Source organism: Lathyrus oleraceus, chromosome 1 (genome assembly GCF_024323335.1).
Source record: "Lathyrus oleraceus cultivar Zhongwan6 chromosome 1, CAAS_Psat_ZW6_1.0, whole genome shotgun sequence".
In the NCBI taxonomy this organism is placed as follows: domain Eukaryota; kingdom Viridiplantae; phylum Streptophyta; class Magnoliopsida; order Fabales; family Fabaceae; genus Lathyrus; species Lathyrus oleraceus.
The window spans coordinates 78,422,494-78,445,655 of NC_066579.1; the positions used below are offsets into that span (position 1 = coordinate 78,422,494).

General features: G+C 39.6%; 1 pseudogene; it reads right to left on the reverse strand.

Moving 5' to 3' along the window:
* Positions 1-279: 279 nt before the first annotated feature.
* On the reverse strand, positions 280-379 carry LOC127116392 (uncharacterized; annotated as a pseudogene).
* Positions 380-23,162: the final 22,783 nt, after the last annotated feature.

Below are 23,162 nucleotides of genomic sequence, written 5' to 3' on the forward strand. Positions count from 1 at the left end.
AACCTTCGCTGTTGCAGGCTGTGCAACAGAACCAATTCTCTGGAAATCCTACCGAGGATCCAAACCTTCATTTATCTGTATTTGTTCAATACGCTGATACTGTTAAAGCTAATGGTGTCACTTCAGAGGCAATTCGACTTCGTCTTTTTCCTTTCTCATTAAGAGATAGCGCTAGAAGATGGCTTCAATCTCTCCCTTCCAACTCAGTCACCACCTGGAACGAGTTGAAGAAAGTTTTTCTTGCCCGATACTTTCCGCCAAGCAAAACAGCTATGTTAAGAGCCCAGATAAACGGATTTAAACAGAAAGACAACGAGTCTCTTTTCGAAGCATGGGAAAGATACAAAGACATGATGAGACTTTGCCCACACCATGGTTTGAAAGACTGGTTAGTAATTCACACATTTTATAATGGTCTCTTATACAACACAAGGTTAACAATAGACGCCGCTGCAGGTGGTGCATTAATGAACAAACCTTATGCTGATGCTTACCAGCTTATCGAGAGCATGGCCCAAAACCACTATCAGTGGGGAACCGAACGAACAACGGTGGAAAAACCTCAAACGAAAATTGGCATGTACGAGATAAGTAACCTTGATCACGTTAATGCAAAAGTGGATGCTTTGGTCCAGAAAATTGAAAGTTTAAACGTATCACCCCCAGCCGCCGTGGTTGCTATAACTCAGAATTGCGAGGTCTGTGGAATCCAAGGCCACACTCCTACGGACTGTCAACTCTTGACAGGAATCCAAGCAGAGCAAGTAAACTATGCTCAAGGAAGCCCCTATTCGAATACCTATAACCCAAATTGGAAGAACCATCCAAACTTTTCATATAAGAGTAATAATGCTTTGTACGCACCTGGACAGTCTCCAAATCAAGCCCCATCTATACCTCCGGGATATCAGAAACCGAACCCATCCATGCCTAACAATAATACCCCTAGAAAATCCAACTTGGAAATCATGATGGAAAACTTTATAGCTTCCCAACAACAAACCAATAAAGATTTCTTAAACCAGAATGTACACACTGGCGAACAACTTAAACAACTAGCAAGCAAAGTAGATGCCTTGGCTACCCATAACAAAATGCTGGAAACACAAATATCACAAGTAGCTCAACAACAAGCACCTACTGCTGCCCCAACTGGTACATTCCCTGGACAGCCCCAACCTAATCCGAGAAGCCAAGCTCATGCAATTATATTAAGAAGTGGAACGGAAGTGGAAGGACCGTCTGATCCAAGGATAGAAAACCAAAACCCTAAGAAATCAACTGAGGAAAGTGAACCTAAGGAAAAGGAAGAGAGTAATAAGGAAACCCTAGAAAAGAACAAACCTTATGTACCTCCACCACCTTACAAACCACCTATACCTTACCCTCAAAGGCTTGTTAAAACCAAAGATGCGGGCCAATTTAGAAAATTTGTTGATCTCCTTAAACAATTAAACGTTACAATTCCGTTCACCGAAGCTATTACGCAGATGCCCTCATATGCTAAATTCTTAAAAGAAATCCTTTCTAATAAGAGGAAACTTGAGGATAGCGAAACCGTTACACTCCCTGCCGAATGTAGCGCAATAATCCAAAACATGCCTCATAAACTCAAGGATCCGGGTAGTTTCTCTATACCCTGTCACATAGGAAAATTTGTCATCGACAAAGCTTTATGCGATTTAGGAGCCGGAATTAGCGTTATGCCTTTATCCATATGTAAGAAACTGGAAATGGGAGAATTAAGACCGACCAAAATGTCTGTGCAACTAGCAGATCGTTCCATCAAATATCCTGTAGGAATCCTTGAAAACGTTCCGTACGCATAGGTCAGTTTTACATTCCCACTGATTTTACAATTATGGACATTAGAGAAGATGATATTACACCCATTATATTGGGAAGACCATTCTTAGCAACTGCCGGTGCAATCATAGACGTAAAACGAGGACGACTCACCTTCGAAGTAGGTGAAGAGAAAATTGAATTCATTCTTTCCCAATTCTTGAAAGCACCTGCAATAGAAGATACATGTTACTTCATGGATATCATCGATGAATGCATAAAAGAAGCAGAGTTAGGAGAAGACAAATCATCAGACTATCTTTTAGAAGACAAACCTAACCAATGTTTAGCAATAACACCGGACCCTACGCAATGTCTTAACAAACCAACCCCTGAGCTGAAGACACTTCCCAAAAATCTGAGATATGAATTCCTAGACTTAGAACTTGAACGACCTGTGATAGTTAATGCAGATCTAGGAAGACTCGAAACAGAAAAACTCCTACATATCTTAAGGAAGTACCCCACCGCACTAGGATACCACATCACCGATCTTAAAGGAATAAGCCCTTCTATTTGTATGCACCGCATCATGTTAGAAGAAGACTGTAAAACCTCTAGGGAACACCAGAGAAGACTAAATCCGATCCTGAGTGAGGTAGTAAAAAAAGAAATAACCAAGTTATTGGAAGCAGGTATTATATATCCTATATCTGATAGCAAATGGGTTAGCCCTGTACACGTTGTACCAAAGAAAGGAGGCATAACCGTTATTGAAAACGAAAAAGGGGAAACTATAACTAAACAAATCGAATCGGGATGGAGAATGTGCATTGATTATAGGAAACTAAACAAAGCAACCCGAAAAGATCATTTCCCTTTACCATTCATTGACCAAATGTTAGAACGATTAGCAAAACATTCACATTTCTGTTATCTAGACGGTTATTCAGGCTTCTTTCAAATACCAATTCACCCTGATGACCAAGAAAAGACAACGTTCACGTGCCCTTTTGGTACCTTCGCTTATAGACGAATGCCGTTTGGTCTGTGTAATGCCCCTGCAACCTTTCAAAGATGCATGATGGCAATATTCGCCGACTTTCTCGAAAACATCATGGAAGTATTTATGGATGACTTTTCTGTATACGGACAAAGTTTCGAAGAATGCCTTGAAAACCTAGAAAGAGTCCTTGAGCGATGTGTAAAAGTAAACTTAGTACTTAACTGAGAAAAGTGCCACTTTATGGTACAAGAAGGAATTGTTTTAGGACACATCATCTCGAACAGAGGAATTGAAGTAGACAAAGCCAAAATAGAGGTAATCGAAAATCTTCAACCCCCAAGAACCGTGAGAGAAGTACGAAGCTTTTTAGGACACGCCGGTTTTTACCGACGATTCATCAAAGACTTCTCTAAGATAACTAAACCTTTAACCGGACTATTGATGAAAGATGCCGAATTCATATTCGACGATAACTGTTTAAAAGCATTTCAAACACTTAAACAAGCATTGATCTCCGCACCCATAATGCAGACACCAGACTGGAATGAACCATTCGAAATAATGTGCGATGCCAGTGATTATGCTGTAGGTGCTGTTTTAGGACAACGAAAGGATAAAAAGCTTCACGTAATATATTACGCAAGCAGAACCCTGGATGAAGCGCAAATGAATTACGCCACTACCGAGAAAGAACTCCTAGCAGTGGTATTTGCGCTAGATAAATTTCGTTCTTACTTGGTAGGAGCCAAAATAATAGTCTACACTGATCACGCTGCTATCAGGTACCTTTTAACAAAAAAGGATGCTAAACCTAGACTCCTAAGATGGATCTTGTTGCTACAAGAATTCGACTTAGAAATCAAGGACAAGAAAGGAACTGAAAACGTAGTAGCAGACCACCTCTCTAGACTTGAGAACCTTGAACCGGAAAGAACATCAATTAATGATGATTTCTCGTATGACAAACTTATAGCTACTTTGGAAGAGAGCAACTCCGACATGCAAGTAGAAACCACCTTAGCTATATCCGTCACACCATGGTACGCTGATCTAGTCAATTATTTAGCTGCCGAAATAGTTCCACCTACTTTATCTTACCAGCAGAAGAAACGATTCTTCTACGACATAAAACACTATTACTGGGATGATCCCTTACTTTTCAAAAGAGGCCCCGATGGTATTTTCCGTCGATGTATACCCGAAGAAGAGGTAGAAAATATAATCCAACACTGTCACTCCGCTCCTTATGGTGGACACACAAGTACATCCAAGACCTGCTCTAAAATCCTACAAGCCGACTTTTATTGGCCAACTATATGGAAGGACGTACATGCGGCTATTAAGGAGTGTGACAGATGTCAACGCACGGGAAACATATCTAGACGTGACGAGATGCCACAAAAAGGTATTTTGGAAGTAGAGATTTTCGACGTGTGGGGAATAGACTTCATGGGACCCTTTCCATCCTCTTTCGGTAACAAATACATACTCGTGGCAGTTGACTACGTATCAAAATGGATCGAAGCTGTAGCTTCTCCAACAAATGACACCCGAGTAGTAACTAGACTCTTTAAAAATATAATATTTCCGAGATTTGGCATCCCAAGAATAGTAGTCAGTGATGGTGGATCACACTTTATATCCAAGGTACTCGAAAAACTACTACTTAAGTATGGAGTAAGACATAGGATAACAACACCTTACCACCCTCAAACCAGTGGACAAGTGGAAGTATCTAACAGAGAAATCAAGCAAATACTAGAAAAAACGGTCGCCACTTCAAGGAAAGATTGGTCATTGAAATTACCAGAAGCTTTGTGGGCTTACCGAACTGCTTATAAAACCCCCATAGGGACGACCCCATTTAAGCTCATTTATGGAAAATCCTGTCACCTCCCGGTAGAATTAGAACATAAAGCCTATTGGGCTATTAGAAATCTAAATTGGAATTATAAAGCCGCCGGTGAAAAGAGAATCCTTGACATAAACGAATTAGAGGAACTCAGAAGAGACGCCTATGAAAATGCCAGAATCTATAAAGAAAGAACAAAACAATGGCATGACAAGCGTATATCGAGGAAAATCTTCAAGCAAGGCGACGCAGTACTTTTATTTAACTCTAGACTAAAGTTATTCCCGGGAAAACTACGATCCAGATGGTCAGGGCCTTTTCATATCACTAAAATCTTTCCCAGTGGAGCGGTAGAAATAAAAGGAAAATCTACAGAACCGTTCACCGTAAACGGGCAACGTCTGAAACACTATCACTATGCGGAAACCAACGAGGATTCGCAAATCCTACACTTAGACGAAACGCCCCCAGGACCTATAGATTATATTTAACAGTTTCTTTGTCGAGCTTGCGACATTTAAACAAAGCGCTTAGTGGGAGACAACCCACAAATTAGTTTGTTATTTTATTATTCTATTATTATCATTTCCCTATTTCTTTCTTAATTATTCTTTTAATTTCTGTTTAGCATTCATTCTTGATTTATTCAAAAAGAAAAAAATATAATAATAATAATTTTTTCTTCTTTCAGCATTTGGCCAAATCCTGACTTAAACTCATGTTACCCACACTTTATTTGGGAAGAAGCCAAATAGTACTTCAGTTTCACGTGATGAACTCTTCATCATATTTTGTGCTTCCCAGAACCGTCCAGTAAACGGTGCCACTTTTATGTTAGCTAATTTGGACCACCTTATCCAGGATGAGCGAGCACCCATTAGAATAGGCGGTTTGATAACTATGATAGGTAATGCTATTGGATTACGTCAGCCTATGCTTGACCTAAACCCTTTTTGTGGCATTACTACTATGAGTATACCCTTCCTCTTCAACACTATGTTTATAGCAAACCTAGGGACTGATGAGTTTGAGCTTATTATTGATAACCAGGTTCTCTGCCTATTCACCATGCCCGATCCTAGGACTAGTGTTCATAACCAAAGGAACTGGCTCTATAACCTGAATGAAACCCCAACTCCTGCTAGATCCACTGAATCCATCCAGGATTATGAGATTTGTAATGACTATGAGAATTATGTTGACCAGATCCCTCATGCTGAATCTGACCCTCAGACACCATCCGGCTATCATGATATTGACCCTCCTCCTCAGCCTGTTCAGACCGAAGAATCAGCCATACCTGACCTCCGACATCATATGCCCGGAACTGATTATAACACCGCCATTGAAGCTTTGATGTCAGAACAAGACGCCCTCAGAGGAGAATTTACTAACATGAGACACGAAGTTCTAGGATACATGAGCAGTATGACGAATCAGTTTCACGAGTTGCTACATCATGTTAACTCTTTTGCTCCTCCGGCCAGAGATCGTACAGAGGGATAGAGTTTAGTTATTTTTCTAAGTTATTTAGTTTTAAATTAGATTTTTCATTAATGTTATTTGAATTCGTGTTCGTATTTATTTTTTTCTTTCATTTTATTGTTTTCCTTTCCTGTATTACATTATGATCATTTTTATTGAAGCTGTTTATTTAATTTTATTATGCAATAGCTATTATGCTCTACTGTTGCTACCTATGAATTATTATTATACAAAGCAGATTAAGCGTGCACAATAAATTAAACTGCAGACTAAACTGATCATAAGCAAAACAAAACAAAATAAATAACAAAAATTAAATCCTTTACCAAAGTGATTTTGTGAAACGCCACTGAAGCCTTTCCAAAAAGGAATGTGTGACGAGCGTCACACTATCCATAACGGACGGCACGCCTATTGCCTGTTACGAGCGTCACACCCCTGTGACGAGCGTAACACTCCTCAGACTAGTGAACGTTAAGGAGCCGTTGGAGACGAACGTTACACCTTTAACTTTTTACCTTCCCCATTCATTTTTCATTTAACCACACTTAATTACTTTTCAACCACTTTTTCTTTCCACCTTCCAAATTCCTCTCCTATAAATACCCACCAAACCTTCCTTCATTCACCACAAAACAATTCTCTCCTATCAAATACATTTCTTTTTCTTTCCAAATCACCCCTTCAAAATTCATCACAATGGCGGGAAATCAAAATTTCGGAAATATCATCTTCCGATCCATAGATGACAATTATCAGAGGGAGCAATTCGAGCGTTTCCAACAGCGAGGCGTCGCTTCCACCAGGTACCCCGATTTACCTTGTTTACAACAATTAGGCCTACTCCAAGGTATCGAATGGATGCTCCATTAAGCCAACTTAACCTTCCTTTGCACTCATAATCAACCCACCTACCCATCCCTAACCTTAGAATTCTTAAGTTCATACGACTACACCACTCCCGCCGGTGAAGACGAATTTTTAACCGGTACCGCAACCTTCCGGATGTTTAACACCGAGTACTCCCTAACCCAAAACCAATTGAGTACCATGCTACAATTTCCCACAGAAGGTCTGCTGCACGCCAGAATCCCTCCAACCTTAAACTGGAACACAGTTGGTGTTTTCGGCCTTTTTAAGAAAATTTCCGGTATAGATACCTACAACTGGGAAGAGCTCCTTCTCTCCCATATACATAACCCCACTATCCGGTACTTTATCCGCATCTTGCAAAACACAGTTTTTGGAAGGCCAAACAACAGCAAGGTCAACTCAAAGGAACTATTTTTCCTCCAGTGCGTCTTCGAACCAGATACTCAGGTAAACGCCGCCTCCTTTCTCTTTCATCATATCCGCACCTTATGTGCTAGAGGCAGGCAACCTTTTATAATCGGTGGATTAATCACCACCATAGCACTTGGCCTACACCTAGGGGATAAACTCCAAACTTTAGAATCCCTACCTCCCCTATCTATGGATATCAGCTACTGTCGATCCAGCCGCTTGATTAAGAACAGAGTAGGCGGAGGATATTATCTTATGGTGAACAACCAGGCAGTCCCAAGCGTTGTTCTACCAAATACTGCCCGCACTGATGTCACAAACCCCGACTGCCACCTCTACGATCTAAACGCTCGCGAAACCACCGAGCCTTCACAAACAAACCCGCAAACAGATGAGTTTGAAGAAATGGAACAAGGTGATCATCCGCCTACACAACAGTCAGTCCCGCTCAACCCTTCCAGTAATGCAACTGGCCCATCCTCCCAACGTCGTCGACGAAGAAGGCCTGCAACCAACGACGACATTATGGATGCTATCGACGGTATGCAGGCACAGAATGTCGAAATGCTGCAGATGATGCGTCAAATGCAACAGCAACAGGATGCTAGGAATGCCATAACCGACCAGCGGTTTACTGAGTTGTTCAGCAGGTTCAACAACTTAGACTTACGTCAGAGATCACCAGGTCCAAGAACCAGAGGCGGAAGACAACCTTAGTTGTAGTTTCTTTTTCCTTTCCATATTGTATTTCATTTCCTTAAAACATTGGGGACAATGTTTAATTTAAGTATGGGGGGGAAAACTTGTTCTTCCTATTTCCATTGTTCAAGTATGTACTTTTCCTTTTAATGTTATTTCCCATTATAAAAAAAAAAAAAAAAAAAAAAAATTAAGTTAAGTCCTGAGTGTGAAAATTTCTATTATCTATTCCCTCAAAAATTTTCATGAGCCATAACAAAAATTTAACACACCCAATAAGTATAAAGGTCGCTTATTTTATACAACTTGAGTGAAATCAAGACAAAAATCATTACCATAACAACGCTATGAGAACCTCAACATGTTAGATCAGGATAAGTACCTATTATACCGATTCCTCGAACTTTTAGTTTTATAGTAACCCCGAGTAGTTTATACGAGAAGTCAGCACCATCTTAATAGCAAACTACGTGGAGAGCCGATGAATATAAGTGAATGATCCCCCAAAGTAACATAAAATATATGAATATATCAGGAAATGCACTGATTAAATTAGGTGATCCTTACCAGATCATTTAATCTAAAGGTTGCAGATCATGCAAAAACACAATATGAAAGATCCATTATGAGTTGGTTCAGTAGGTATCTGGTACTGAACTCGGTAGGGCGGACTACGGTTCGATCCCCCACAATTTGCAATGGACTGAATAACGAAGTTATCCGACTTATGTACCAGAACTTCTAGCTAAAAGCGGATCATAATCACTAACCGGTTACTCCACTATGTGCGCGAAAAGATAAAGGGCTTAATGTGATTTCGCTAGAATGAAAACGGGTGAAATAAGAGTAAAGGAACTAGGATAGCTATAATGGCATTGCTCGAACTGGTTTGCATAAGGTCGGGTTATCTGAGGTTGTAACGGTAGTTGTTGATGTCAAGGTTAAACTCAAGTTGCTTCTAAACAAAATCCACTTGCAACCTATTACGAATTGATGTGTGTTTTGAAACTTCGCCTGGCTAAATTTTTGAAAACGATTTCTATACTGAATTTTGCTTGAGGACAAGCAAAGATCTAAGTATGGGGGAGTTTGATAACACGAAATTATATCATATTTTAGGACTTAATTCCATTAAATTCTATGACTATTTATTTCGGTTTACTGCATTTTATGAGATATTACGTGGTATTTTCTTCCTATTTGTCGCAGGTAGTCTATTTTGAAGAACAAGTGAAAATGGAAGAAAAGGAGGTGCAAAAAGGAGAGAAAAGGAACCAAATGCCAAAGCCCAGCCCAAAGCGCACAAGTCACCAATGCTGTGCCTGTGACGGACGTCACAGGGTGCGTGACGAGCGTCACGCAAAACAGCCTTGTGACGGACGTCACACATGGTGTGACGAGCGTCACACCATTCCACTACCTTTTTGGCGCAAGTAACGCCCTCAGAAGACTTGAAGAGACGTTGAGGAGTTTGTGTCCTATATCCACGCCGTGCATTTAGCCACGCTGAAGACCTTGGGAAACGAAAAGCAGTTACCAGCACCAATATAAATAGCTACTTCAAAAACCTAAAAGGGTTCCTCGGTTTTTCCACGCTCACATTGCCGAAGCTTTTCCAATTTTCTTTCTTTTTACGCTTTTGCTTATTTTTCTTTTCCAGCAACTTAACATTGTTTATTTATTTATTTCTTTTGCAAGTTCTACATTCTTTTTCCCTTGCAATTTACCTTTCCCTTTTTAGCATTTAGATATTTTTCGCATAATAGTTTCTACACCGGAAACTATTGTGCAACTTTTTATCGGATCTAACCTTACGTTAGATTCTAGTTTTATTTCCTTGGTTTAATTTATTGTTTAATTGAAGATTCCAAGAACAAATCCTACCGGCTTGTGGTGGAGTGTTCAAGACTATTGTATTACGCATTCAGGTTCTTTAATCATTATTTAATGTTTTGTTTTATTATTTATCTATATTATCTGCCTGGAATGAGTCTGTTTATGCATGATATGTATTCTTGTTCATTTAGCATGTCTGGCTAATTCGCCTAGATATCGGTATGTAAAGTAAGCAGAATAAGGGATCAAGACTGAGTCGGTCTATTTAAACTTAAAATTAAAATCAATCTTTTTACGGTCTCAACTTACAGGTTTACTAACAAGATTTTTTACAAAAGTAAAGGACATAAAGAAGTTAAAATCAATAGAGCGAGAGTTTGAGGTTTTAACTGGACAGTGTAAGTTAGGCATTAATTCTAGATCAGGGCGAGAGCAAGTTTTAGAGTTAATTAAATTCTGACCTTTTCCAAAAAGTATTTTTAAAGATTGAATGTGAGGACGAGAGTTAAGCATTTGGATTTAATTATATAACCTAAGTCAACAGAGCGAGAGTTTGAGATAAGGGTGTTTAAAATGGTCAGTGTTTTCTTAAAAAGAGTTTCTGCAACTTTATTGCTTTCAAAATATGGTTTTTGACTTAATTATAAGTGACAGCTACATTAATATAAAATCATGGTTTATTCAACAGAGCGAGAGTTTGAGATAAAACCTTTAACCAGTAAAGTTAACTGAAACGATTTATTTTAAAACCAAGAAACCGACAAAGACTTGATTCCCTAGTTTTGACGAACTACATACCGATATCCGTTTTATTAATATTTAATCTAGATCTTAGTTTAGCCTTTAGTTTTTCCCCAAATAATCAAACATTTTTCACCTTAGCTTTACGTAGTAACCTTAGATAACGGTATATCGATTCATAAGTCCCTGTGGGATCGATATCTTTTAAAACTACGCGATAGAACTGTGCACTTGCAGTTTGTACCCCAAATTCTCGACTCACACAGTCGAGCGATCACATACAAAGCTTCAAACGGTGCCATACCAATGCTCGAATGAAAACTATTGTTGTAGGTAAACTCAACCAAAGGTAAATAACAATCCCAAGCACCTCCCTTTTCCAAAACACAAGCCCTCAAAAGATCCTCTAGTGACTGAATCGTCCTCTCAGTCTGACCATCAGTCTGCGGATGATATGCAGAACTCAATCTCAGCTTAGTTCCCAAAGCCCTCTGCAAACCTTCCCAGAACTTCGATGTAAATCTAGGATCTCTGTCCGAAACAATACTCGACGGAATACCATGCAAACTTACAATCTTCTCAATATACAACTCGGCTAATCTCTCTAACGGATAATCCATTCTGATCGGAATGAAATGAGCCGATTTTGTCAATCTGTCGACAATCACCCAAATAGCTTCAAAATTCTTAATTGTCCTCGGTAAACCAGAAACAAAATCCATACTGATACTATCCCACTTCCACTCTGGAATAGCCAACGGTTGCATTAGCCCAAATGGCTTCTGATGCTCAATCTTTGACTTCTGACAAGTCAAACAAGAATAAACAAAACTCGCAATTTCTCTTTTCATTCCCGGCCACCAAAATAACTTTTTCAAATCATGATACATCTTCGTAGCCCCAGGATGAATACTCAGGCCACTACGATGTCCTTCCTCAAGAATACTCTTCTTAAGTTCGGTAACATCCGTAATACACACCCGATTACCAAATTTCAAAACACCATTCTCATCAACTCTGAATTCACCACTTTGACCTTGATTCACTAGAGTCAACTTATCAACCAAAAGCACATCGGATTTCTGACCCTCTCTAATCTCACCCAGAATACCACTCGTTAACTTCAACATTCCCAGTTTAACACTATTGTGAGTACTCTCACACACCAAACTCAAGTCTCTAAACTGCTCAATTAAATCCAATTCCTTAACCATTAACATAGATATATGCAATGATTTCCGACTCAATGCATCAGCCACTACGTTTGCTTTACCCGGATGGTAATTCAAACCAAAGTCATAATCCTTCAGAAACTCTAACCATCTCCTCTGTCTCATATTCAGCTCTTTCTGATCAAACAAATACTTTAAACTTTTATGGTCACTGAAAACCTCAAATCTTGACCCGTACAAGTAATGCCTCCATAACTTCAGAACAAATACCACAGCTGCCAATTCTAAATCGTGTGTCGGATAGTTCCTCTCATGAACCCTCAGCTGTCTCGAAGCATAAGCTACAACCTGCTTATTCTGCATCAACACACCACCCAAACCCAACAATGAAGCATCACAGAAAACCTCAAATGGTTCCGATGGACTCGGTAATATCAGAACAGGAGCAGTAGTTAACCTTCTCTTTAACTCTTGGAAACCTTCTTCACATTTTGAGTCCCAAACAAAAGCTTGCCCCTTTCTAGTCAACATCGTCAACGGTAATGCCAACTTAGAAAATCCCTCAATAAATTTCCTATAATAGCCTGCAAGTCCAAGAAAACTCCTTATCTCAGAAACTGACTTCGGAGCTTCCCACTTAGATACCGCTTCTATCTTAGAAGGATCAACAGCAATACCACCTCTGGAAATCACATGACCAAGAAAACTAACCTCTTCTAACCAAAATTCACACTTGGACAATTTAGCAAATAACTTCTTTTCTCGTAGAACTCCTAAAACCACTCTCAAATGTTCAGCATGCTCTTCTTCAGATTTCGAATACACCAAAATATCGTCAATAAACACCACAACAAACTTGTCTAGGTACGGATGGAAAATCCTATTCATATACTCCATAAATACCCCAGGCGCATTAGTCACACCAAAAGGCATTACAGAATACTCATAATGTCCATACCTTGTTCTGAAAGCAGTCTTCTGAATATCCTCAGTTTTCACACGTATCTGATGATACCCAGATCTCAAATCTATTTTGCTGAACACACTCGCACCAACCAACTGATCCATCAAATCATCGATCCTCGGCAAAGGATACCGATTCTTGATCGTCACTTTATTCAGTTGCCTGTAGTCCACACACAACCTCATAGTACCTTCTTTCTTCTTAACCAATAACACTGGTGCACCCCACGGTGACACACTCGGACGAATAAATTTCTTATCCAACAGATCTTCCAGCTGACTCTTCAATTCAGTTAACTCAACAGCAGACATACGGTACGGAGCCATCGATATCGGCCTAGTACCAGGTACCAAATCAATCGAGAACTCAACTTCACGCTCTGGCGGTAATTCATTCACTTCTTCAGGAAACACATCAGGAAAATCACACACCACGGCTAGATCATAAATCGCCAGTTTATCTTTAGCCTCCAAAGTCGCTAACAGCATAAACAACTTTGCTCCCTCTACTACTGCCTCATTCACCTGCCTTGCTGATAGAAACAAACTCTTTTCTTCCTCAATCTCAGGAAAGATCATAGTCTTATCAAAACAGTTGATATAGACTCGGTTAAACACCAACCAGTTCATACCCAGGATAACATCAATCTGCACTAGTGGAAGACACACAAGGTCCATCCCAAAGTCTCTACCAAAAATACTCAAAGGACAATTTAAACAAACTGAAGTAGTAGTCACTGAACCCTTCGCAGGAGTATCAATCACCATACTTCCATGCATCTCAGATATCTCTAATTTAAGTTTCACAGCACAATCCAAAGATATAAAGGAATGAGTCGCACCTATGTCAATAATAGCTACAAGAGGAAAGCCATTAATATAACACGTACCTCAGATCAAACGATCATCTGCAGAAGTCTCAGAACCCGATAAAGCAAAGACCTTGCCTCCCGACTGGTTCTCTTTCTTCGGCTTAGGACACTGTGGGCTAATATGACCCACCTCTCCACAGTTGAAACAAGTCACAGTCTTCAACCGGCACTCTGCAGCCAAGTGACCACCTTTTCCACACTTGAAACACTTCTTCTCAGCACTGGTACACTCATGGAAACGATGTCCAGCCTGACCACATCTATAACACTTAGCAGGGGCACTGGAGTCTCCCCCACTAGGTCTCTTCATCCCACTTTGTCTCTGGAAACCTTTGCCAGCTGCATACGGTTTCCCACGATCATTCTGATTCTTGCCTTTCCTATTAACCCTCTGCTGATAGCTCTCCGCTCTGGCCTTGGTATCCTGTTCAAAAATCCTGCAACAGTCAACCAAATCAGAAAACACTCTAATCCGTTGATACCCAATAGCCTGCTTGATCTCGGGACGCAACCCGTTCTCAAACTTCACACATTTTGAAAATTCCCCAGTAGCCTCGTTATAGGGAGTGTAATACTTCGACAGCTCTGTGAACTTAGCAGCATACTCAGTAACAGACCGATTGCCCTGCTTCAATTCCAAGAACTCTATCTCTTTCTTTCCTCTGACATCCTCTGGAAAGTACTTCCTCAAGAATCTCTCTTTGAACACAGCCCAAGTGATCTCAGCATTCCCAGCAGCTTCCAACTCAGTGCGGGCAGCAACCCACCAATCATCTGCTTCCTCTGACAGCATATGCGTACCGAACCTGACCTTCTGGTTATCGGCACACTCAGTCACTCGGAAGATTCTCTCGATCTCCTTCAACCACTTCTGAGCACCATCTGGATCGTATGCTCCCTTGAACATTGGAGGATTGTTCTTCTGGAACTCACTCAGTTGACGAGCAGCTCCCATTCCCACAACATTCGGATTTCCCCCAAGTACTCCAGCTAGCATACCCAGAGCCTCAGCAATCGCAGCATCATCTCTACCTCTTCCAGCCATCTCTATTCTGAAAACCCAACAAGCTAAAACAATAAGTACTGATAGGGTTACACAACACCTATCACGTACAGGGAAACAGAATAATTACGACTCGACTCGACCGACTATGCTCTGATACCACTAATGTAACACCCTTCTAAAATACCCCAAAAGTTTAATTAAAATAACAACATATATCAATCAGAGTAAATATGCAATTAAGGGTGTCACACAATTACTTCACACCATTCACCATGATAACTGTCATGCTCTTTTATTAATTCAAAACATAAAGCATTTGCACAATACGCAGCGGATAGAGATTAAATCAATCATGCAAAACATGTAGCATGTTACATGTAAACTGGTTCACAACCAACAATAAAACATTTAAAACATCCCATCCCGATGTTACATCTACCAGAGCATGACCCACTAAGGAACTACACTAGACTTCAAGCACTAGCTCCTACTCAATCACTGCTCGTTACCTGAAAAATAGTTGTAAGGGTGAGTTCCTCAATCGATATAATAAGCATTATAAAATATCATGCAATGTTAAGTAATTTAACACATTTCATCACCCTAATCATAACACACATTCAGTAACGGCACATCAACTCAAACATCATACTCAACACCAACATAAGCACACGTATAATCTCAATTCATACTCAACACCAACACAAAACACACGTATAATATTGGAATACATCCATTCATATTATACGCCATACATACATTATGCAATGAGACTCCATGCATGCGGTACCGACTATTCGTGAACATATAGTTCAACTTCACCGACCAAATCCAGGTACGGCTACCAAGCTCACTAGTCCCACTCATTTGAGACCTAGTGACTCACATCACTAATTCTTCACCATGGGAATTAGCTACCACCCCAAGGGCCATGCCATGCACGCTAAATCACCTAGCATGCAAACATCAACAACAATCCACAATAACTCATCACTAATTCCTCACCATGGGAATTAGCTACCACCATAAAGGCCATACTATGCACGCTAAATCACCTAGCAATGCAACATCAACAATCCACAATGGACATATGCTCACACTCTAAGCCATAAACAGTCCATTCACAATAGCATACATAGTAGATATATTCACAACATTATGCACACTATCATACATTATCAATACAATTATCACAGAATCATATTATGTCATGCCACATAATCAATCACAGTATTAGCACACTCTACTAATACCTACACTGCTCAAAACAACGGGAAACGATCCCTACTATATCATACATCAGCTAAAATTACATTACTCAGCTGAACAACCAAAAACTGCACAACAACAGCACAGAAAAATCACAATTCTGCCCATACGCGTATTGCCTAGTCCCATACGCGTATGGCCCATTTCTCAGCCAATCCCATACGCGTATTGCCTGCCTCATACGCGTATGCTACGCGTACCACATCCTCATATGCGTACCAACAGAGACAAAACTACGTTAAAATCATCATCTTCTTCATCCATACGCGTATTGCCTAGTGCCATACGCGTACCAGACCATCTCATACGCGTATTGCCTAGTGCCATACGCGTATGACCAGAAACCAGAATTCCAGATCTGCTATGGTTTTCTCTGCTATGAGATTCTCAGATCCAACCTTCCACATTCCAAATTTTTACACAACATTCAATCATATTGTCTAACACAGATCATACTCTATTCGATTTCACAATCCTAACTTTATTACATCTAATTCCTATGAATTTCCTTCAATTATAACTCATATCTCATTCATCCAAAATTTCACAATTTCAACATTCATCATCTAATTAGAGTCAAATCAATGGTTTATCACTACCCATTACATGTTAATCCATAATACCCATTAAACGACGATAAACCCCCCTTACCTGAGTTAATCCGGCGAATCTTTAAGCTTCAAGCTTTTCTCTTCTCCAACCTTCTTCCTCTTGCTCTGTCTCTTTGCCCTTTTCCTCTTTTCAGCCGCTTCTCTGCTTTTCACGTGAAACCCTTTCTTTTCCAAATGGGACTCTTTTTCTTATTTTCAACTTATATATATTTCCAATAATTATTATTCCAATAATAATAATAATAATAATAATAATCCAATAATTCCAATTATTTAATTAAATTAATAAATATAATATTAACTTAAATTAAATAATTATCTTATTTTTATCGGGGTGTTACAGGGAGCTACTGCTCCACATCCATCAAATGTTACCCCAAGTCAAAGGAAATTCCATGTGGAAGCTCCTTATCTACCGGAATATGGCCCTCCCTCAGGATGTCACAATCAACATCCTCTGGCTATACCTCCTCAAAATCGCCGAAGTCAGGTTCGAAACAAAAATCAAATCAGAACAAGGGGAACAAAGGTCACAATGACCCGATTTCGGTGCCATATAGCAAGCTCTACCCGCAGCTGATCCATAATGCTTTGGTGACCCCTTAAGCTCCCACACCTACGTCACCATACCTGCCATGGTACAATCCAAATGCAACATGTAAATTCCATAAAGGGGCAGTGGGACATGGCCTGGATTCTTGCTTAGCGTTGAAAGCCTTGGTACGAGAACTGATTAACAAAAAAAGCTTAGTCTTTAAAGAAGATCACTCGAAGGTCAAATGTGGATACCATACTGGAATAATGGGGCACTCCATCGAGGAATGCAAGAGTTTTAAGTTCAAGCTGCAAAGATTGATTGACATAAGGTCACCAACACTCAAGGAGGAAAGCTCGGGTACATATATCTTGATTTCTGGGCCAGGTAATGAGAAAGGTAAAGAACCCCTAAACCCCTTAAGGTTTTGTACCACAAGGAAGAGGTCAGGGATGTGGCTAACAATATATCACCGTTTCAATTGAGATATCTCCTTGGATTTCCCATGTCACGACCCATGCCAATGGAAGCAAAGGAGAAGTGGGCAGTGGATCCAATAGGGCTACGTCTAACAATGATATTTAAGGAAAATAATTTAAAGATCGTCATGTCAATGTCAAAAAGCTTGTTGATCCCAACCTTCAAGTGGATGAAAATGAGCTGTTAGCAATGCCCAAAGTGCCATGCTAACAACCATTACCTCCCGATCCTCAGTACCAGCAACCGTGGCAAGGTTTGCTGAATCATCCTACTCAAGTTCCATGTCAGCATCAACGTCAGCATCACCGGGCTCAAAATCCAAACAATCAACTTCGGCGTCAGAATCAACATAGACCTTTAATCTGACAAGAAAGAGAGACTCTCCATATTGACCCGATCCCGATGATGTATAGTTAATTGTGGTCTCAGTTGGTACAAATCTCATCGATAGCTCTTAGAGAGACCAGGTCCATGAAGTTCCCATTCCCTCCTTGGTACAACCCAGATGTTCAATGTGAGTTTCATCATGAAGTAAAGGGGAACTCAATTGAAGAATGTAATGTTTTCCAAGAATAAGTGCAACGTATGATCAACAAAGAGAAACTAACTTTTGATGGCCCTAATATGATGAATGGTCCATTACTCTCATGAGTTTGGAGACTTTAGGAAACACTTCCCAGAGTCAGCAAATCAAGACAAAGGAGTTAATCCTCAATGCTGACAATCAATTGACTATTTCTAGCATTTCATTTGTACTTTCTTTTCATGTTAAATGTTGTTTGCTTTTAGGCTTTGTTGTTTTTAATGGTAATATTAATGAAGTGATCATGCATTTTGAATTAATCCATTCGTATTCACTCTTATTATTTTTTCATTTATATCAACAAAAAGAGATAAAAAATATTTCTCCCATCCATTTTATTTTTTCAAACTGCCTTATTTAGAAAAGATTTGAGGGAGGATGATGAAAACCAATTACCCATAATTGATGTGGTATGCTTTCAAAGAAAACTTTGTTGATGATGTAAGACATTGTTTAAAATCCCTAAACACCGAAGAGATAAGGAGTTAATCCTTAGTCAACCACTTTGAGCCTAAAAGTTGGTGTTTCTTTCAGATTTAGAAACCTTAATCTTAACCAGGGGCAGGGTAGTTGTGTTAAGATAGTTTGAATGTGCATTCAATTTTCAAGAGAATTCGTCTATCTCTACACATCCTCCAAAGAGGTTCAACCACGTTCTATTCTTCACACACATCTTGAAGTGTCGTAGAAGTTGAGAAAATAAAAAATTTGAAGTGGTTCTTCCTCATCCACCAATAACATGACAATCACAATTTTTCAAAAATAAAAGAAGAAAAAAGCTCGCTAAGTCAAACACTGCAAAAAATGACTTCGGCAAAAAATCAGCGCATCCCGGTGGACCAAAGACTTCAAAGAAGTGGTCCAGGCAAAAATTAGGGATGTAAAAAATCAATTAAAAGAGGTCATTGAATCCTCAACAAAAATAAGATAAGGTGTTTGCCATTTCAATACTCGTTTGTATTGACCTTCGACATTCGTCCGTGTTAATCTTTTCTTTTTCAATACTCGTCCGTATTGATCTTCAATACTCGTCCGTGTTGGTTCTCTTTTTCAAACACTCGTTCGTGTCGATCCTCTCTCTTTCTCAATATTCGTCTCTATTGATCTTCAACACTCGTCCGTGTTAATCATTTCCATTTCAATACTCGTCCATATTGATCTTCAACACCCGTTCGTGTTCATCATTCTCTTTTTTGATACTCTTCCGTATTGATCGTCAACACTCATCCGTGTTAATCATCTCTTTTTCAAAACTCGTCCGTATTGATCTTCAACACTCGTCTGTGTTAATCTTCTTTTTTTTAACCACTCGTTCGTGTCGATCCTTTTTCTTTTTCGATACTCGTCTGTATTAACCCTCAACACTCATCCATGTTAATCATTTCCTTTTTAATACTCGTCCATATTGATCTTTAACACTCGTCCGTGTTAATCATCTAATTTTTAATACCCGTCTGTATTGATCTTCAACGCTCGTCCGTGTTAAATAATCTTTTTCAATACTCGTCTGTATTGACCCTCAACACTCGTTCATGTTAATCTGTTTCCAATACTCGTCTGTATTGATCCTCAACACTCGTCTGTGTTAATCATCTCATTTTCCATACTCGTCCGTATTGATCTTCAGCACTCGTCTGTGTTAACCTTTTCTTTTTCAATACTCGTTCGTATTGATCTTCAACACTCGTCCGTATTGATCTTCAACACTAGTCTGTGTTAATCCTTTCTATTTTTCAATACTCATTGATCTCCAACACTCGTCCGTGCTGTTACCTTTTTCCAATACTCGTTCGTATTGATCGTTGTCGCTCACCCGTGTTGATACCTTCTTTCGATACTCGTCCATATTGGATTAATTCACTCGTCCATGTTGATCCTTTTTGCAATGCTCGTCCGTATTGACCTTAGAGCTCGACCGTGTTGTTAAACCTCACTTGATATTCGTTTGTAGTGGCATCCATCACTCGTCTGTGTGGACCTCACCCTCATTCTTAACCTTTTGTTCAGAAGACCCTTTCTCTAGTACAGAGGAGCCGTTGCTACCTGTTGTGCAAGAAAATCGTATATCCCCAGTCAGACACCTTATTTGCCTTTGCGAAATCCTGTGGGAATACCTCGATCACCTGTTACATGCCAAAATATGATAGGAGAGGCAAGAAAAAAAAAGAATGAAAAAGAGATGAAAACAGAAAATGAAAAAAAGAAAGAATAAGACAAAAAATAAAAAGCTAAGAGAAAGACGAAAAAATAATCAATCATCAATTATGTTGCATTAGCATATTACATACGTCATGCATATCTAACCTCTCATTACCCATCTACCACATAGCATTCCAATTCCCAGCAGCTACCCTGCGCAAAGACCAACTTGTTCATCCCAAATCCCAATGAAGGAGTTCTTTGTGACATATCTTCACACTTATTTGTTCATGGCGGACAAATTTCCCGATATTCTAGTATTTAATCCTCTCCTACCTTCATTGTCCGGACGCCGTTTCTATCCGTACATTCAGGTCCGAGAAGATTAAATAGGGGCAGCTGGCATACCCCAAAGTTCGCCTACCCTTCACAAAGTTCATTTAGGTCACTAACTCTAGTCATATGCATGTCTTCATATCATTCATTTCATCTACATAGCCATTTGTTCGATACAAGAGGGCATGTATCGTGGATTCCGAGCTTTGTGCTTGCACTCGGTGGAAGCTAAGTCTCCTCTACTGATGAAGGGGGCTCAATCGATCAAACCCTAATCGGAGGTAGCTCTCAAGGTTTAGGTGTATTCCTATCATCGGTAACTCAACTTTGGCTAAGTGGTGAAGCAAAGCCCTAATCTTGGGATCCTCACCTGATCATGGTTGCCACAAACTCTAACGCTTCACCCAACAACCTCCTGATTAGGGGTCGTGCATGTTGGTTTCTCGAGATTGATTCCATATATCACTTTTTTCAATATGCATCTTGTGCTTGTCCGTAACCGGTCATCCGGTCATTTGGTCATTGGTCATTTCGTTTGTTTGCCTTTGATTCGTTTTGGGGTCTTAGTTAATGTTTCATTCATAGGTCGTGTATAGATTCTATCCCATTATATGTCTTGATTCACTCCATTTCAAGTAACCTGGTCATTTCTTAAGTCAATTCGCTCAACTAGCCAATTTCATTCATGTTCATCCATAAAGATAGTCATTACATTCAAAAAAGGTGCAAAAAGATGTATAACGCATTGCAAAACCCATTTTTGAAAGTTTTTGCTTTGTGAGTCGACTCATTCACTTGACACAACACCCATGGGTCAGAACAGGTCGACTCACCGGTCGACTCATTTCTGGGGAATTCGGTTTGCATCGACTCATCCAGCCTTTGTGTCGACTCACTCCTCATTCTTTTGTGAACCAATTTGTCGCGGGTCCGAACAGGTCGACCTGAAGGTCGACTCATCCGAGAAAATGATCTGTTTGAGTCGACTCATCCTCTGTTTGAGTCGACTCAATCTGTTCCTTGCTGCTGAAACACTGCAGAATGCAAATTCTGGCCATGCCTACACAATCACAATGATTCACACTTTGCATTAACCCACAACTGTGAGTTACCTTGCACCTAAGCCAATAAATAGCAGGTCATTAACCAACATTAAAGCTTAATTTCATTCAAGTTAACCTGCAATAACCAGTCATAAAAACCACTTGAAGACATTCCCAAAACCAACCAACTAACTTCCAACTCAGTGAGTTAACCAAAAAAACTCACTGAGTTCATCCCAACTAACTCCCAACCTCTTTTAACTAACTCCAAACCTAACTCCAAGCCTTAGGAATCCCAAGCCTAATACCTAAAAATTCCCATCTTCACCATCATTTGAGGCTCTCTCTCCATTTTTTCACTACTATCTCACCTTTTATGCAAACATCACCTTCAACCTTTCTCACTTCATCTTCCCCATTTCTTCACCCTACACCAAAGCTCAAACAACAATTGGAGCAAGCTTCACATTGAAGCTTGTTATCAATTGAGCTATAACTCTTGTACTCAATAATCATCCATGCATTCACCGAATCAACATCGACAACGACGATCCAGTTCAAAATTTTTCTGGAGTTGATTCCTGAGGATAGAAGTTCACAGTAGAAGCGGAAGATCCAAGGTTCAACGTAGCATACATCTGCTTTTCTCCTCTTCATCTTCATCACTTCCGAATTTCAATAAGTCCCAAGACAATCCTCCGCCTTGCAGGTTGGTGAATCTTTATCTCTGTCAAACAGTTGATATCACCATGTAGCTTGCATAGGGGAGAATCAAAACCCCAAGGTTCAGTGGTTTGATTCTCCGTCACCTCCATCTTTATTAGCTCTGATATTTTTGTGCTTAGGATTCTTGATAACTGCTGAATTTCCAAAATTTGTTGAGCTGTAATTAAGAGAATGATTAGGATGGAAGAGTTGTAAAGGAGTAAGAGTTTGGAGCTTTTTTGCCTTCATGTTTGGATTGTTTGACTGGTCCAAGGAGTGTTCACTCCATATCATTCATTGCCATGTGTAGCATTAACATGCATGCTGGTAGCATTTTTCATCTTCATTATTTGTTTAGGCCAAGCTACTGTTCATCTTAATCGCGATAGTCTCGTAATTGATTAGTCAATTCCCGTTCCAATTCTATTTTTGACATTAATCATGGTGTTATTTGTGTATGAAATAGTTTTTATTCCTGTTTTGACATTTTGGATTCACATAATTGTAGAGATAAATAGCTTAATTCATGTTCAATTAAGAATTAGGATTATGTAATTAGTTAGAAATTAGGCTTAATCATGTGCATGTTAGACTAATTTCTTAATTTTTCCAGATTTTGTTTTCATATGATCAACCATGCCAGGTTTAGAATTTCCTTTGATTTACCATGCTAATTTCCATGTACATGAGTAATCTCACTTTGACTAGGTTACGTTTTATTTGTGGTTAAGGGCTGAACTGAAAATTCCATTTCATTTTA